Raw genomic sequence first — 10,276 nt, forward strand, 5'->3', positions numbered from 1 at the left:
GACAAAAAGAAAAGTGATAGGTAAGATAGAAAGTTGCAGAAGTTCTTCTAGATCTCATGGAATAAGGCAGAATTTCTAACAAAACTTTCCACCTCTTGCTTTCATAGAAAAAATAATTTAGTATATGAAATCCCGATTACATTACTGCGGGACAAAGTTTGATTTGTAAGAGCAAGCCAGAGAAAAGAGGTGTTGAGATAATATCTTTCATCCTAATCTCATCTATTGAAAAAAGGAGCCCCTTGAACACCAAAAGAGATTTTTAGGCAGAATTGACAAAATTATTACCGTGAGGATTGAGCTGCCAAAAGAGATTATTCTCCTTTGGGCTGGAAGATAAGATTTATGCAGTCCATAGAAAAAGAAAAAGAAAAAGAACAAAGTATTATGAAGCCAAATGCTCTTGGATGGGTAGTTGAATAGGGGGATAAATACTTTTTTCTCCTTTATATTGAATGTAGTCAATCATTTCGAGGTCATGAGAACAAAGAGTCATAGAGATGTGAGAAGTTCTGCTTTCGCTATCAACTGACCGTCCTGTTACCCGTGCTATACAAGATTGGCACCCAAACTGGTACATATACATCTACTCCTTGTCAGTTGTTATATTTTTTCCCCTTGAGGCTGATAGGTTAACTCCATCCGCTCTCAACCGCCTTTCTTATATTACTAGTAGCTCGATATATTTATACCAGCCAGGGAACTCCCTCTTTGCTAGCTACTTACTTTATCTGAACCCTCTACCGACAAATGCATGAATTGCACTGGTCATTGTACGAAATGCCCTCTAAGACAGTCGGTCAATGGAGGGACCGGGGCGCTAGATATTTTCTTTTTTCTGGCAGTAGGTCTGATCAATGCCCTTAAGCTTCAGTAATCTAAAATAGTGGTCGGAATCATTTTTGAGTGGGCTTCCTTTCTTATGCTCTGGCCTGACCTTCACGAACAACTTTCTTTCAGCTACCAACTTCAAAGCTTTATCTTATCTCTCTTCTTTTGAAATTTTAGTACTATTATTTTTGGCATGGGAGGAATTCATCTTGAATTGCCAGTATAGTGATTGGAGGCTTTCATCACCTGTTCAAGTAACATAGTCCCTTCCGGTCGAAAGAAGAGACTTGAGATTAGCCACTAGGTGAAGTACCAAGGAGAGGATCGACTTTAGACATAACCAATACGTAGGGATTGACAGAGTAAAGGAGGATAATCAAAGCTATCAAAGGAGCAAATAGGAGCAAATAAAGCATTAATTAGTACTAAAGAGTATCCCTATTTTTAATAGGAGCGTACTACCTTGGATAGGAAACAAAATAAGGGAAGGGGCCAAGTAGTTGATTGCACATTACTAAGGCAAGGAATAAGACGTCTGAGAAGGGATGCCGAAAAAAGGCTTAAATTTAATTTGGTGCAAAGTTAGTAGTACTAGGGCCTTCGAGTTGGAATTTCCAACTATAAACAAGTTTAACGAAGCCACATCCATTGTGGATTTCTGTTGCGACAGAGGGAGGTATCATAATAGATTCAAAATCACGATTAGAGTCATTCCTGATAAAAGGAAGAATACAATCCCCTTCTTCCTAATATTATTGGCCTTATAGAGGGCCTAAGACCAAGGAAGTCCAAACTCCCCCAATACCCCAGGGTGAGGGTGAATTTTGTATTTTATTCAATCTCATCTATTGTTGCTTTCGAATTGGCTTAAAGAGTATTTTGGTGTCACTTAGGAGAAGTATAGGGAAGTGTGCCTGAGTCTTCTATAATAAGTAGTTGTGACTCAGTTTAGCAAGGACAGACTTATCGTAAAGAGACTTTCTTTTGTTCTAGGTTTCCACAAAGTGGTATCAGGGTATAAGAATGCCTTTATCCTATATATAATCAAGTCTTCGATTTAGATGAATCAATTCTAATTTCAGAATCAATGACCGGAATGAATGACTTTCTCCTGTCTCCTCATGGATCAAACTATTAGGTTTGTGGGTTTGTGGTCAGCGTCTAAAGCATCTCTTTTCCATTCAGGAACATTTAAGAAGTTATCTCCTGATCAGTTGATCTATCGACCTAAGGCAGCTCTGCATATACTGTTTTAGACTCATACTTCATCGATGCCTTGTCCTCTTGAACCTTAATCTTAAGAAATTCCTAAATGAGAAAGAGGTATGAATGGTTGTGTATGCCTGGAAACTATTCAAGAATTATATCATCAACTACACGATAGACCATGAGTAAGCACTTTTGACAGCAAGAGAAGAGTCCTCCTTCTCACAAGGACCGACTCCTTTAGGTGTGAGGTGTGATCAACCACGAAAGTCAGTGATAAAGAATCCGATCTCCGGTAAGTGAAGGAAAGCATGTCAAATCCTGCCAAGGTGTCAAGGAAGTTCGATAAAGACAGAAAGAGTCTCCGTGCTGAACACAGAAGGAACGCAGGTTTGTGAATGCTTGAACTAATATATCTAAGTGAGATACGAGGTTATTCTTCTAGGATTAATTTTCTTCAAAGTTTACATTAATTATTTTTTAATTTAAGGAATGATCCTATCAGTTATTATGTACTAGTATTATCTAATGAATTGATTCTTCCAAGAAAGGTTTCTAATGAATCTGCTAATTGAGGTTCTACATTCGTTCAAAAGGCAGAAAGGAATAGGCTAATGGTCGTACCTTAATGATCCCTAACTATATTGATGTACCAGAGGTCTAGTATTTCTGGTAGCTAATGATCTAAGGGAGCTAGTAGTGCAAAGATACACAAAAGCGGTACGTGCACATGAAAAATGGTTAGTCTATGTTTTTCACTATTTTGTTCCTTCCTCGACAAGCTTGGGAGTTTCATAATGTAAGCTCCCTGGGTACGATTTTTGGAGTTTATGTAAATGCCCTATCTTCAAAGGGATTTGCTAACTTAAGGTATGCCCTGATTTGAGGGTGAGATGGAATTGCGTATGCTGAAGAGGAAATGAAGAAGCCATTGTAAAGTAACACGATGTTTACCATTTCTGTTGCCTTCCTAAAGGCTTATTGGTAGCTTTTAGGTTTTTTTTCATTAGAGTGATTGATAAAACATAGGTATGTTTTCGGAGAATAATAAGAAGAGACGGTTGTAGCTTTTAGAGACTATCCTCTACAGCTGTAGCTTCGTGGAATCCAGCTTATTAAAGACGAACCCCCCAACCATTCCTCTATTCCTGCCCTAAAGCAAGTGAATCCGCTCTGACCCACCACCCTGGTAGGAATTGCCAGATTTACAGTTAATGAATCCTTGTAATACAAGTTCTTTCTTGTAACGATGGATACGAACTACGCCGCACTGAACTGTCAAGGCTTTCAAACTAAGACTAAGAAAGCTCAATCAATAAAGAGTATTTTAGTAGAATGGCTTAACTTACTCCCCATACGAGGCCGTAAAAGAAGCTAGAGAACATAGGGTCAACACCAAGGCAGGGGAAATAGGGAAAAGAACGAGTTTGATGTGAATGGAAGAACACATTTCGCTAAGAAAGAAAAATAGGAAGCGGTGATAGCAAACATTACCCTCACTCAGAAAAATATGCACTTGGGAGACATGAAGCACAATCAACCTCTCTACCTTAAGACTTCTAACATGGTGTATTCTAGATAGAGAAAGGTAACCCACTACCCCTTACTGTACAAAACAAAGAGTGGAAAATCTCTTCATAGGGTACTATAGTTGTACAACCATACTACTATAGGGATGGTTAGAGTGCATGAGAGCCCAAATTTAGATAGGTGAAATATCCATACTCAAATTACGAACCCTGAACCTCTTTGAGAATTCATAACTGAACCTTAATAGGAAATCATAGATTTCTGATAGGAAAGAAAAAGCCCAACTACCAAAAAAAATTCATATACTCGAGTGTCCTCCTACATTTTCCCCTAGTACAACAAACTTAAGAAAGAGATTTCCAGGGTCAGCCTATTTAACTGCATTTCAGACCACTGTGTTATGACTCCGCACAAACAAAGGCAACGAGGAGCCTAGCCAGAACTGGACAATAGGTTGGTTTCAAACAAACATTCATTAGCTAAGACGGATTCATCAACGTAGTTACTCTTACTAGCATATGAAACTAGCAACATCACATCATATAGAATACCGATTGACAGGCATTCAAGTCTATCTTATAGTTTATGTTGATGATCTCATTGTTTCAACGAGCGCATCCTTCATTTCCAAGCTTTATTTCTATCGTAATTTTTCTATTTGGGAGCCTATTCATTAATTTTTGGGGTTTAGAAATCCACAGAGCGATTGAGGCATCTATCTTATTGTATTGACGCAATTGGAAAATCAGGATTTCTCACTGTCGCTCAAGCGGGATCAAATTGGGCTTTTGCGAGAACATCTATAATTGAATCAGGAACACAAAGACTTCACTTCAACTCAATAAATGATGTTTAATTCGTAAGTGCTAAGGCAAAATATATCAACGAAAGGAAAGGTGATAGGGGATCCTAGCCATTTCACTCTACGTGAGTAATAAAGTGGAAATCCCCCTCACGGTCGATTAAAAGGAAATTCGCTTATAGATATTTGTTCAAATCCAATTTGTGAAGACAGAGTAAATTCAAAAAATCTAAGGAAGCAAGTCCTGGGCCTCACTATCTATCAATCAAGAAGGTAAAGAGGAGAAGGTTTAGTTGAAAGTAGTACGTCTGCAGGGATCTGTCGTTGACGATTTTACCAGGACAGATCCAATAGAAAGACTAATCCCAACCTCTTTTGTAGGAGTTCCAAAAAAGACTTGACTTCAGAGCGGGGAATCTTCCTACAAGTGAGCACCAAGTCAAATGTGTGTGTGTGTGTTTGTGTGTGTATATATATATATATATATATATATATATATATATATGTGTGTATATATATATATATATATATATATATATGTATGTATGTATGTATATTATTTTGTTCCTACACAAAACAAAAATATTATAAAATATCTACTTATTCAATAAAACATATAAATCATTTATCCTAAATTGAATTTCTTTTATTAATATTAATAATTTGAATGTGTTTATGTTAGCCTACTACTTAATTGGAAAAAATTTAATATAAATCTTCTTATACACAATATGGCTTTTAGTCAATCTACACATCAACTATATTATATAGTCTTTGCATCCTATTTGTAAATTTATCTTTTTGAATTTATTAATTGTAGCCTTTTCAATTTTTACAGTATGGTTATAAAATATAATTGTGTGGATGTCCACTACACCAAAAAGTAATTAACTCATTATCTCCACTACTTTCCTCATTATGAAGATGACCATAACTTCCACCTTTATTACCATTATTCTTGTAACCTTACACTTTCATACCTCCCCATTATATTCATGTTATTGTCATGTTTATTACTAACCTTTTGTATGCCTCTATGTTATACTATAAATAGAGGCATAAATGTCCATATTGTATACACTTCAAGATTTTGTGAATACTTGAAAGAGAGAAACTGATCTTATGTTGTTCCTCTTGTATTATCTTCTTTTTGTTTTCATCTTTATATTGTTCTTTAGTTCTTTAGTTTTAGAACACGTTATGAGCATAATTTTTCTACTATTGAAGGATTGAAGCAAAGAAAATATAATGAAGGTAAAAGTATCTGTTTATTTTTCGCTCAAGGTAAATTACTATACAATTAATTTTATATTTTACTTTTGTCTTTTTTGTTACCTTCTCAAAATGATATGAGTCCAACAAGTTGCTTTTACTTTAATTTGATCACTTATATATTTAAAAAGTAAAATTAGTTTTGTAAATTAATAATTTATAAAGAAATTATTCTTTATAATCTTGTTTTTATTGAGTTATGTAACATATACATAATTATTGGATTATTATTGTTGGTTATATTGTTACGTCTTAATTTTTCTTTATTTAAACATTTACTTGTTGAGTTATTAACATATTAATTATACTAACAAATCTTGTTTATATTTATTCTAAAATTGTTTGCAAATTATAATTATCTTCATAACAATGTTGAGATGGACTGTTAGAACATTTTGAATTTATTTTTACGATGGACTTCTATATGATTCTAACATGTTGTTCTGATTAATTGATTTTTTTTATTTTTCTTAAATAGTTAGTAAAGTTCATAATATATTTATGATTTTAGATAATTTTTTTGTTGGTACGGCATTTGAATTATTAAGACATTGGTTGAGTGTACGACGGTGAATTTAGATTTCACCGCACCAAGTGGGTAAGACATCAAATTAATGTCTTGATGCACTATGAGAATAAGAAATAGAGTTCAAGTACTATTTATTTGTGAAGAAAGGTGTCTTTGTACGAGTAAAATATTGGGTTAAAGTCCTAATGCATTATTTTGATGATATGATGATGACTAACATAAAGTTTTATACTTTTGATTGGTAGTCATGTAATTTACTCAATTAATTTGCTTCATAATCTAATGTGAATGTGATAGCAGTGTATTAATATTTTTTAAAAATGAGAAGTGATTGAATGTATGAGTATGAGTATGGTAAAATGTTAATGGTTATCAGTGTGGTAAAGAAAATGAAGAACATTATGGGTTCTAAAGATGGCCCTTCAAATGTGAATGCAATTTTTACCCATCAAAGTGGTATGAGAAGTTATTGGGCACATTGTTGTTGGTGCAACCAAAATTTGAAAAGTTTTGTAAATAATCAATCACATAAAAGAATACAAACTAATAGTACATTTGTTACATTTGATCTCTTAAAGTGATGTTGAGGTAAGTCACATAAATTTGATAAATGTAAAAGTATGATAATTGGTTCCTAATAAAAACTTATGGAGCATGTTCAAATGGTTATAATCCATTTTTTTAACGAAAATGTGACTTGTGTTCTTATGGATAAGAACATGTACAAGGATTGTTGGATAAATATCACACCTCACCTCTACGGGAGGTTTGAGAGATTAATAGAAAATATTTTGACATAAATTGTCATTTTTTGTCATATATATACTTTAAGAACTACAGAAATATTGTGGTATGCTTTAAAATTGCATAATACATAAATATGCCCTTTAATTTTTGTTCAAATCACATTTATGCCCTTAAACTTTTAATGTGCACAAGTAGACACTTAAACTTGTATAAAGTTGAACAAATAGACAGACATGTCCTACATGTCATTTTTATCCTACGTGGTCTCCTACGTGTATTTTTCCATGTAGGACTCATGTGTTTATTTATTTAAAAGTTGGATAGTTAAATTGTCTGTTTGTGTATTATGAAAGTTGGAGGTCAAAGTTAAAATTTAAAGTCAAGTTTAGGGTCCAATATGTGTATTATGCATTTTATAATGATCTATTGGAGGACAAAAGAAAGAAATAAATATTTTTTGTTAATGTTGTGACCATGACAAAAATTAATGTTGTTGACAACAATAACTTGTAATTCGTTATAAAGATATAAGTCTTGAATGTAATAATTTCAACCATGACAATAATAATTTTCTCATTGAAAGAGATGGTCACCAAAAGAATGACATTGTGAAAATTGTGGTAGTCCACAAAATTAATCGATAGTTTTGAAAGGGTTGATTTGTTTCTATCTAGAGCAATGAAATTATTCATAATATTGGGGTTGTAGTAAGTCTCAAAATGAAATTTTTTAAGTTCGGAAGATTGAAATAAATATTATATTGAGACTAAATTATGGAAAGATTTAATATCTTCAAATTACTACAATCAAAGTTGGTTATAAATATTTGCATATAAAATTACCAATTTTTTCCCATTGTTTGTTGTATACAAACATGTGAATGATTATGGAATTACATGAAAAAGTAAACTAATATTGTATTAGAATAAATATCAGTTGGCATAATTGGTTGATCATTCCGATTCAAATGTGATGCAAAAAGAAATTGAAAATTCATGTATCTATATGTTGAATAACAAAAAGATTCGTCAATAATTCTCTTTTGTAACTTATTCTCGTGATAAAATGATCATTGTACCAGCAAAGAATGGGATTGTATCCCCTAAAATTATTCGAAACATATAAAAAAGTTAATATTTCTCCGTTCACTTGCCATGTGGACCATTTACTATTATAATTTAATAGATGCATCTATTGTATGGTTACATGTGCATTTGTATTAACTTGAAAACTAGATTTTATAAGGTTGTTTGTTTGAACTATAAAATTAAGAGCATAATTCCAAACTATAAAGTCATGTTGATAATTCGAGTTGGTTTGGCAGAAATTGTATGCCTACAATAATAGCTAGAACATTGATTATGAGAAAGAAAATATGCCAAATAAAATTTGGTATAAGATGAGTTTATTTAACATGTATGCATCAAGCCAAAAAGGTTCACCTAAAGCAATTGGTTCAGGGTCTGGAACCAAATAGTTTCCACAAATTTTTTTTATGTGAGCACATATGATTTTGTTACTCCACCACGCACCAAGCTGGTTCACCAAATGAGGTTGAGGGTGAATGTTAGATTTCCTAACACAAGGGGGAGAGATGTGTAGTAGCTGAAAATTATGTGTGGGGTGGATTATATAGATCCTCGTTAAAAAATGTGAACTTGAAGTTCAAGAGATAATTTATTCCCGAAATGTTTCAAGTAATTTGGAAGAAGTATTTGATGACCCAATATTACAATTAACCTGCAAATGCTCCAATAAATCATCCTTGAAGGACAGAGTCTGTCAAACGTCAAAAGCGTGGTATACCAATCAATTCAAAATGTAAAACTCCTTGATAAAGGAGTAAAACAAATTAAAAAAACTGTTATTGCTAATGAGGCAAGTGATTTGAAAGAGCACTATGACCTAATATTTCATAAAACCTTGGCAAAGGTTTAGGTACCTTAAAATGATGAAATTGAAGAGATCTCGATAACTTATGTCGTATAGAAATCAATATCAAAATGGGCGGCAATGGTATATTTGATATGTGTAGCACTCAATGCGATAATTGATTTCGAGGATCTTATATTTGAATCTGTCATACATTTTTGACAGATAAATGATTGACACTATTCAAATATATTTCGTTTCACTTAGAAAAGTTATGCTTTTGATCATATAGTTCATAGATCAAAATATATGTAAGTGAGGGTACAAATAATCATTGTGTGAAAGTATAACCGTAAGATAAAAAGTATGATTTGTTCCTCAGGGCATAAATGATTTTCAAAGAAGTCCTAACATTATTAAATGGAGATATGTTCTCCTATGGTGGATGCAATGAGACTTATTTCAGTATGACAATAAATGAAATACTTGAATATGTATAATGACTAATTATATTGTCTAACAAGACGATGGATGTTGTATTAAATTTTTCGAACGATTTAAAAGGTCATTAATGAATTTCACTGAGCACTTGAATTGTTCTGAGATTGCTTAACATAGAATATAATCTTTTCAACCTCATAAAAATTATTATAATTTCCTTGTATTAGTGCAATTGGGGAACTTATAGATTGTTGGTTATGCAAATTATAGAAGATTATTTGATATACATAACAAAAATTATATGAAGGGATTGTAATCTTATGGTTCAAGCTATGCCAAGAATCTACCTGATCAAGTGACTCAACATAAAAATGTGTAAATTTTTTGAAAAGAAAAGACAAATTTCAATAAAATTGTAATCATTATTCTCTGAGTTAGAAACTATTTGATTATATAGATGCAGAATATTTTTTGATCTGCATAAAGTTTGATCGTAAATGGGTTATGTGTTTACATATGGAAGCACAACAATATCTTGTCATTCAAAGAATCAACACTTGTAACCCCTTCTTCAAGTCATACAATAACAACATTGATCATGAACTAAGTCATGAGTATGTTAGTTTGTAATCATGACTTATGATATTCAGGAAATATGTGATTTTCCTTTGGAAAATAATATTCCAACTGCCATATAAGAAAATAATATATAGGTCAATTGAATGAAGGATACAATCAAAGGAGATCCGTTAAAGCATATTTCACCAAAAGTTTTTTCAATGCATGGTCTTCAACAAAAATGGTGAAATAGAAGTTCAAAGGCTCGTTCAAGTGATAATTTTGTAAAAGTTATTCACTAAGGATTACAAAAATCAATATTTGATAAGTTGTGATATAGGATTGGAATGCATCATATCCGAGATATCACGTGATGTTTTTATCAGGGAGAGAACAATAAGCATTGTCCCAAAAGTGTTTTCCTGCTAAGGTTTTAAACAATACAACATTCAAGCGTATTAAAAGATATGTGTACTCATTTTCCTTCA

Source organism: Solanum lycopersicum, chromosome 5 (assembly GCF_036512215.1).
Source record: "Solanum lycopersicum chromosome 5, SLM_r2.1".
NCBI classification, from domain to species: domain Eukaryota; kingdom Viridiplantae; phylum Streptophyta; class Magnoliopsida; order Solanales; family Solanaceae; genus Solanum; species Solanum lycopersicum.